The 10,107-nt window shown below is 37.2% G+C and overlaps 1 protein-coding gene across 1 annotated transcript in view; it reads left to right on the forward strand.

Annotated features, from left to right (window-relative positions):
* UCN3 (urocortin 3) overlaps window positions 1–10,107 on the forward strand; it is a 237,412-nt gene that overhangs the window by 224,874 nt on the left and 2,431 nt on the right. The window lies entirely within an intron of this gene.

The raw sequence follows: 10,107 nt of genomic DNA on the forward strand, positions 1-10,107 counted from the left end.
TCCATGACAGGCTCACTGCTGTTGGTATCTTTGTCAACACCACTAGGGCATCTAAAACCGTAAACCACAACTTTCTTCTCACCAAGCTGAAAAAGTTTAACTTTGGCCAAAATGCTATCACTTGCTTTGACTGTACCTTACTAACCAGACTTTTCCAATCCATTGTAATAACCATCTTTGCCCTCTAGGCACACTGAATACTGGAGTCCTCCAAGGCTCAGTTCTAGGACATTTGCTATTCTCTTTATTTATCAATAACTTAACAGAAGACCTGCCTACTCTAAACATAATATATATGCCGATCTTCAAACTCACCTCCAGCAGTTCTTCATCAAGTCTTTGCCTCTGGGTTACCGATAACAGACTTCTGATTAACCATAATAAAACTAATGACATGTTATTCTCCTCCCCTTGCAAATCCTATCAGCTACCAGTTATTTCTTCTACTGAAAATACAAACAATATTATCCCCTTTGTTTTAGAGTTTAAATACTTTTGATTGCTGTTTCACCCTCTCCGCCCACACTGACAACATCACCAATCAAGTCCTTTCTCAGCTGAAACTAAGCTATAGAAACTCTCACCTTCTCCCTCTAATAAGTAGACTGTTCTTAGCCAAAAATGTCTCCTGCCTAAACTGGTGAACAGGCTGACAGTTTCTACATTTAATTCAGCACACAACACACAAGAGCTGCAGACTACAGTAAATAATATATGCAGATTTGCTCTTCTTACTAACTCCCAGACTTACTGCTGCCTCTTTTTGGAAAGTTTAAATTTGCTTCCTGTCACAGAAAGAGCAACTTGCTTACTTGCTCCCCTGATATATAACATTCTTAATGAGGCTTATTGCCTCCTTTAAAAAAGTTACTCCCCTTTAGAGAAGGTATACACCTAACAAAATTCCCAGGATAACATCACCTCCCTTAGCAGGACATCCTTTAAAATAGTCCTGGGTGAGAGAGCTTTTTCCAGACTAAGACCCAAGTTATGGAATAATTAACCGTCTGATATAAAGGATAAAGACTCATTGGACAGCTTCAAATAAGTTCTAATGGGACAACTACATAAAGAATCAACTTGCAAATATTTTAGGAAAAAGTCTCTTAGGGTAACATCATACACAACTGGACATAACCAAATGTTGACATCGCTAACAACACAAAAAAAAATTTGAAAAAAATTGAAAACATAAATGGTTTACCTTTGAACTGTCGTCCGCCATGTGTCCGATGTGCATAACGCCAAAAGTACAGCTGCAAAAAACAACAATGCTGAATCACCGTGTGTTTGAATGACAAATAAGCAAATGCTTTTTTGCCATTCAAACACATGGACCAAATGTTGGAAATGGCTTTTCAGCAAACCATTTTCGACATTTGATCCTTCGAAGTTCTCCATATTTCGGTAATATGGGTGGCACAATAGGACGATCACACATACCATGTGCGACAAAACGAAGGTAAACCAAATAAATATTGACAGTTAACTGCACATGCTCCAAGGCATAACCCTAGATCATGCAAAAAGCCCTTAATCTTTTTTACAGGGGTTCAAGCCCTCCTGCACCCCATGTGTGTGCGGGAGACTGTGCCCAACACAATCCCTTCTAATTATGCATTCTAACTCTGAGATCATGAATACTATTGAAAGGGCATATTCCCCAACACAGGTAGTGTGGTGATCTCATATGCTTTTCAGCCATCTGTCTTGTCAACCAATGTGTAGCAATAAAACAGTAAAGGCAGGCAATAATCCAAATGACTGTATTTCCACTGATTTTGTATTTATTTCAATCAACAGTTACTGAAACATTGTGCCTAACATCAAACTATGGCAAAAAGAATTGATTAATTTTCCGTGATACACAAATACTATGGCAAAAAGAATTGTTTAATTTTCTGTGATGCCCAAATAAACATACAACCTAACAACAGCATGATAAATAAAATAAAGGAGCGTCTTTCCCTGAGAGTCAGATTTACTGGAATTGATGAGGTGATTGGTAGAATCCTAATTACAGTCTGAATGTAAATGGTTGTACAAAGTTAAATTCCATCTATAACTCACTGATACTTTTTCATAGCAGTAATACGTAATGACACTGGTAGTCCAATATGCTCAAAACCCAGAAAATATATTTTGAATACATCTTACAAAGTTATAAATGATTGGTAATTCTTCCCTGTTTCTTATTCTTCTAATCACTATTTTACTTGTTCCAGCTAATGTTCACTTGTGCATTAAAATGGATGGAGGCCCAAATGACTTAAAGTTCAGGGTGAATGTGGTGAGAATATTATCCCTGTCACTGTAAAAATGTTAAACTTAAATCTAGCTTAGATATTCAAGAATGGTTATATAGAAAACAAGTGAACTAATGCTAACTTCTCTGAACAGAATTTCACCATACATACATTCCTCAAACATGCCTCTCAACCTGTTAGAGCAAGAACTCTGGACAAAGCCATTAATGAAAGTGGGACAAAGGCCTAAAAATAGGAACAATTTTTAAACATTGCTCTTACAAACTTAAAGTTGATAGAATAACAGGCTTTGCCTTAGCATGAATTTTCTGAAGGGTATGAAGTCTGATGCCCAAACGATTTGCCACTAATTTGCCAGAAGAACACAATTTTATGAAAAAAGGACCAAACATATGAGACAAAAATCTGGGCAATCTGTAAAAATCTGTACAGTTGAGAGGTATGTCCTCAAACTCCTTACTAGTGTTTATCGTTATTAAAATTCAGGGTGGCATGTTTAATTCGACAACATACTTTGCAATGTCATGTAAAATGCTGAATGAAGAGAAAAATGTTCCAGCTAAGAATAAACTCTGATAGGGAGATGTCTGGAATGCAGAGGCCATGTGGCTGATACCATGCTGGTAACATGATAATAAACAATGGAATAAAGATGGACTGGTTTGTGGCACAATGTTACACAGTTTATGGAATAAGCTGCCATTCCTGGAAAAGTAATGCACAAATCTGACTACTTTTTAGTAGGCTGTCACTTTTATGAATGATAAAAAATATAAGACTTGCAGTGAATTTAGTAAAGGGAAACCTTCACTGGTGGATCTAGGAAATGTCATAGATTCACATTTTGATTGTTAAGATTATGTGTTACTCATCTTTTGGTACCTTGATAAATATAACCCTATGTCATAGGATCATAGGAGGTTACTAGGCTAATGGCTCTGGGGCCCTTAAAAGCCTAGTTAAGAATTTATCCCCAAAAAAGAAACCTCGGTCAACACCTGTCACCCCTGTCAATGAGAGACACAGGTGGAACCCCTAGAACAAATCTGTGGTTTCCCATCCACTCATCAAGGTTGCACTTGAGGAGGGTCAGTGAGGTACTCTGTTTGACGTGTATGGGAAGTCTACACCCTGTCTCTCACTTTTGACAGGTACTCTTTGGGATAAACTGCCCTAATTCTACTCTTTTTTGCCATTTCTTCTACTCAAAGGACAGTTTTGGATTCACACTGACTTATTGCAATACATCTCTGTTTAACCCCCAAATATATTTTATTTCCTCTAACTCTCCACAGTCTCATTACCCAGGATTTCTTCTCTAACCACAACCCAGTATTATCTTGCATCTTTTATTCCTGACTTGCTGCTTGTTGTCGGCATTTCTGTGGCTCCAGCTTTTCATTCAGGTTTCAGTCCAGTCTTTGCTAAAATAACCTTCCTCCCTCATGACCATTCCACACATGATGCTATGTTACCTCTCTTAGCATACAGTGACTTTTCTAGGACTACAAACTGGTTAATTCTGTACCTTTCAGTTCCATGGGTATCATTCATACTTACATTCCCTGTATCAGTTTAGTTTTGTAGCTCTGTACTTCCCATTTTGTTAGTACAGAAAGTGAACTGCCATGTCATGCTCTGTCCAATCACCACCATGATGGCTGTGTTAGCTATCCATGTTAAAGCTCCCTTCCGCTAGTAATGTTGGAACATTGACCTTATATAATATAAATGCTATGAGTAATTGTGTAGGTGCTTCCCACTGGCTCCAGTCCTTAGCTTGTTAGACTTTCTAAGGATCAGTTTTATGATTTTCATGAAAAGAAATACACTATGCGTTGACATTGGTGAATCTCTGTCTCTGCTGTCCTTCTAAACCCTATACATTTCTTTCCATGGCCAGATTAATAGCATGAGGCATCACCATTTGATTTCTTGAGTCATTTTGCAAAAAGAAGCCTTGGCATTCTTCCTTTCCATTCAAAGGAGAATCTCAGTTAAGAGTTCATTGCTTTGTAAGGTCTTTGTTTCAAAATTATATTTTTCCATTACGAAACTGCATATCCTATTCCATGTCATTGCTTCTTATCCCATTCATCTTTTCCTTGGTTTTCTCCCTTTATTGTGCCCTCATCTCCCCTAAATGATTAATTTCATCATCCACTACTGAAAAATTGGGCATCTGTCAACTTCTTTCACCTTCTTTCTCACCACAAATGCAAAATCTGTCTTCTGCTCTATAATGTCCCCTCCACCTACTATAGTTTAACTATTTCACTTACAGCCAGGTCTTAATCCATTCTACACATTTCCCCATTGATCTCACCAAATAACTTACTTTTAAGCATTAAGAGAGCTCCCTTTTTCAGACTGCCATTTTCAGTAAGGTCCAGGCCAGACTCACTAAAATAAGTATTTCCATCCCATGTCTCCTGACGAACAGTTATAATATTTTGGCTAAGAAATGTAACTTGACCAAGTTAAACAGATTGGTTATAGATTTAGCTGTAATCATTTCAAATGTCAGATATCATACTGTCTAGTACAAATAGATGCCACATCTAAAGAAATCCCAATCCCTCTGCACCACACAATCCAAAGACCTCTACCTCATTACCACAATTAACAGAACATGCTGGAGGGACAGGTTCATAACCCAGAGACTACCCATGCTATGGAATAGACTTCCCATACATGTCATGCAGAGCACCTCACTGACCCTCTTCAAGAGAAATCTTGATGAGTGGATGGGAAACAGAAAATTCACCCCGGGTATAACTCCAGTGGCTCTACTCAATAGAGGCACTGGGAACTAAGGTTGGGTGGCACTATGCCAGGGAAATCCTATGGCTAGGCTTGTAAAGCCCCCTAGGGCTATTAGCCTAGTACACACCTATGAACCTATGAATGTTTGATGTGTAATTTGTTTTGACAGCAAACGGACACTAATCAAGTAAATTAGTGTAAGTGATCACCTCAAACAGTTCTTCAGAGAGCAGCTAAAGCAGATTGCTATGCAAGCAAAGATGATTTTCTAATTTTGAATTTTGTTTGTATACTAACATTATGTAACTTCTTATTTTTCTTTCTTTTTTGTAATGCAATTTTAATTAAAGTTTATTTTCTTTGTATTTTAAAAATTTTTATTTTAGGACAAGTAGAAAAAGAGTAATCAGTGGTTAAAATCTTTCCATCACAGCTCCAGGGATCAGGGTTCAGTCCTGACATCAGGTTACTGTTTGTGTTGATTATACACATCCTTCTGTATACATAGGTTTTCGCTGGACACGCTACTGTGCTCTTAAAAGCAAGTTGATTGATTGTTCTATAGTGTTCATATATACTTCATTAATACTGACCTTTTAGCCTGTGGGCTTCTTTATGAATTATCAAGTGCAAACGCAGGTAGAGGTAGATATGCTGGTACTGGTTAGGAAGGAGGGATCTCTAAGGAACTGTAAGACAGAGCACTAAAGAGGAAGGATAGGAGATATAGAAGAAAGGCAGAAGGGATAGTAGAAGGGAGCATGTAAGAATGAAGAGGAACCATACACAGAATAGGCAAGGTGCACCTCAATGATGTGGAACTCAGTTACCCGGGGTACTACCTAGGGAAGCAAGTAAGAAGAATGAGGCTAATGGAGATAGAAATAGCCTCTTGTCTACCCCTTACCAGAAAAATGACTGATAGTGGCCAAACTGGTCACAAAATAAATAAGATGACCACATACAGTGGTCTATGTGGGAATGGATGCCCTGAAGGAGGTAGTTCTGGAAGAGGTACTGGGGTGGACCAAAAGAACAAAAGTTTGTGAATGTCCCTGGGAGGTACAGTGATATTCTCAGAAGTACTACCCATACTGAGGGCTAACATTCTAAAGGAGATAATTAGGAGTTGATCAGGCAGTTTAACTTATGGATCAGAGAGTGGGGTATGGAACATAGAATCAAGATAGCTGTGACTGGAGCAGAATTTGGGAAAATAAGGAGTTATTTTTCAAGAACAGTTTCCATCTCAGCTCCCCAGGACACAGTATCGCTGGGACAAGAGATGATATAGTATGCAAGGATTATTCTTCCTTTAATCTGAGATGGAAGTTAGGAAAGAAAAACAACACTGCTGTAAGAGAGAAGTACACAGTCAGAAAGGGGGGTTAGAGATGAATCAGGAAGAGCAGTTTTGGGGGACAGCGAATGAAGAAAACTAGAAAAGATCATTTGGAAAACAGAGAAAAAGGATTAAGCAGCAATTATGAGGAGCAAGTTCCATGGTGACATGAAAGCAGTACCATGGGGTTATGGAACATAAAGCAACAACAATGATGGAAAAGAAAGGGTAGAAGCAGTGTGTAAAAATCTGATGTAAAAAAAAGAGCAAAAAGCTAAAGAAGGAAGGAAAAGCGCTGGAGGCGACAAGCCAGAGAAAAACAGGTGAAGAGAAAATGCAGCCAAGAGGTGGCTAATGGTTTTTAATTACGTACTTCAATGACATCCTGTGAGAATGGACTTTATTACAACAGCTTCCATACAAGGTTTTTAATAAACACCAATGTACAATTAAAAAGCAACTATACTTGCAAATAAATTCATGTAGGCAATATGTTTGGCAGTCATCATACAGATGGTAAACTTCACATTCTTGAGAAACAAACACATACAAAAAGATGTCCCCGGCTGCATTTATATAACTAAAACAACTACAAATGTGTTACTTGATTGAAGGCATATGTAAGGATCATTTTTTGCAAACTCAGTAATATTTAGATGGACAATAAATACAGAGCCTCTAATGGATTCATCGGTCCATAGGTGTGTACTAGGCTATTGTCCTCGACCAGACATTTTAAGCTTACCTGTGCTTCCCATTTGTCAGCCGGCTATATTACCCCAGAGGTGTTTAACTATCCTTGCCATAGCTGTCTTTAAATACTTTTCATTTGCAGTAGATTATTTTGTTTCAGTCTTGTCTTCAGTGTATTGGGGGTCCCTACTGTAAAGAAGGATGTTTAAGCACTGCCTCTGTCCATAAGAAGGATAGGGGTCAGTCCTCATGTAAAATTTCCTATATACAATCCACTGGTCCAAATTATGAAATGGCTTTGTTTTACATATATGGGCAGACTCCATGATAGCTTTATCCTCTGGATATATACCCATTTCTTCAAACCATTCTGTTTGTGTTGCAGAAGAGGTTGATGTCTCTGGACCTGTATTTCTAATGCCATTTGACTTGTAGATGTGCAGTAGGTCCATTACTGTTGTGACTGTGGATGCCGTATAAGCCTAGCATAGGTCACCTCTTAGTAGTCTGTCTCAGACGGAGTATAGCAGCAGCACTTTGAGGCAGTCCGTGTAGGACATGTGCCTTAGACTCACTGTTCTTTTTGTAAGGAACGTCTATGGGTGCTTCAATTGTTACTAGTGCCTGGACAAGTACATACTATAGGAGGCATTTTACTCTGTGACTGGCCTAATGAGAGTTATGTAAATTGGGGCAATGACATCTCTGAACCTAGATGCTATCCCTTTATTTACAAACTGTACTATACAGAAGGACTTCCACACAACAGTGGACATGTGTTGGTCAAAAGATAACTCACTGTCAACATAAGTGCCCAAATCCCGGACTACTGAGTCCCCTCTTAGAGAAGTATTGTCAATGTAATAATTCAGAGGGGCAGTCAGTTTTCCAAAGGACACAATAATGCACTTTATGGAATTTAGTTTTAGTTCACAACTCTGACAACAGTTATTTGTTTAGGAGTAACCCTCCTGAAGGATTATTCAGTAATTGGGGATTCAGTGACAGCTCACAGCTTGTAGTCATCAGCAGATCTGGTCAACTACAGACCCTTAACATTTCCTAAAACATTTTTCTGAAAAATTAATTAATAACATAAACATTAAAATTCTGCCAGTTAACTAAGATTAAACTAAAAAAGTTGTAAAATATTAAAAAGAAACACATTCTGCTATTCTGCTAAAGAATCTGATTTACCACTCCCATTAAACTCTCAGAAATACCTCTTGTTGCATTTCACATTAGATTTGTCCTTCTTACCCATTAGGTTGTCACTGTAATGCTTCATTGTATGGACCAGTTACAAAAATAATATGGAGTGTAAGCTGCTGCACACATGTACTAAAAGATAATTATTGTCATTATTTAAATTAATGCTTAAAACTCTCTTACAAAATGGTATTTATTATACATATCACATGGTCCTCTTTGTAGGGTGGCTGTTGTAATGACGGACCTTACAGAAAATGCCTGCCTCTGTCGGACACAGGGACAGAGCTCTGCCTATGACTCAGATTATCCTAGTTTAACTAGCTACTTAGAAGATAGACAAGCCAGGTGAAAATATGGGAAAGGTATGTTTTTTGTGCAGTAGCCCTGAACAAGGAATGGATTTTTCTGCTGGGTAGGTGGAGGCCAGTACCCATTACCAAGGGTCAGTGAAAATACATGGCTTGAATCGTATGCATCAACCAACCCTGACAACCCATAAAGTCATAGCATCTCCCACAGGATTTTCTGCAGTATGACATATATGTGTTCTCCAAGTGTGCAAAACACATATAGATCATAGTGGTAAAGTCCCCAACCCTTCCTATAGGATTACATGATTAAAATTTACAATGAGCACTGTTGGAAACATAGTTAATTTTTTGGATCTTGTGATTGAAATGGATTTAATTAACTATTGTTTCCAAAGTTATACTCAAAGGAAGGATAGCTTTAGAAATAATTATTTGCATTATCATAGTGGACACCCCAAATGTATACAACTTAATATTTTTATGGGTCATTTGATTGGTGCTCATCGAATTATTAGTGATGATGCTCGATTTGTTAGGGAAGCTGATATTACTACTCCGTTCTTCCTTGAGAAAAGTTACCCATTATATAAGCTATCAGTGATAGCAGATGATGCTAAATCTCATCGGACAGATAGGTTTCCTGCCATTTTGACACATGGAATTTATTTGGCTAACTGTGCTCGTAGTAAGCAGGTTGACAAATTTAATTCATTGCCTATTTCTATTTCTAATGATAATTTTTCAGTACAGAAAATTGTGTCAGATAATTGGAAAATTATAACAGGGAATCCAGATCTGGTAAAAATTTTAGGAAATAGTCCTCAGTTTGTTATTAAAAAATCTACTAATTTTAAAGGGCTTTTAGAATTTCAGCCATATTGTGAAAACAATTTAGTTTTTAATAAAACACGGCACGTTTTCTTGCAGCCTGTGCAAACAGTGTAGATTTATTAGTAACATTAATATGGTTTATTTTCTCATCTTAATAAGTCTTTTGAAACTAAAGGACATTTTAATTGTAGCAGTTCTAATATTGTTTATGTTTGCTATATGTAGCATGTGTCATCATTTTTATGTCAGTAAGAACATTCAATCACTTAAAGTCAGAATTGGAGAGCACGTCAAGGCAATTAAATATAAAAATACTCGTAATGCCGTTAGTAAACACACTTTAGTCTGTAGTGGACTTAGAAAGTTCCATTTCACTTTCCTTGAACAAATACATGATGACCACTTTGTCAACGGATATAATAAGGTTTTAGAAACCTGGGAATTAAAATGGTAGATTTTATTTTACTTAGGGAAGATAAAGTTCCAGGACTGAATGAACATATCAGCATTAAAAGTCTGTTGAAATTTATCATTTTGTAACATAATTTATATTTCACTGTTAGGTTTGTGTATGTTTTCACACTTTTTGTAATATTTTGCACAAAAAGTCAATATTAAACATTTATTTAAATTGTTAATTTTTAATTTTTAGTCATAATATATTATGTAAATATATGTATTTGTG

Source organism: Protopterus annectens, chromosome 11.part0 (assembly GCF_019279795.1).
Source record: "Protopterus annectens isolate FY-2018-M chromosome 11.part0, PAN1.0, whole genome shotgun sequence".
Taxonomy (NCBI): Eukaryota; Metazoa; Chordata; order Ceratodontiformes; family Protopteridae; genus Protopterus; species Protopterus annectens.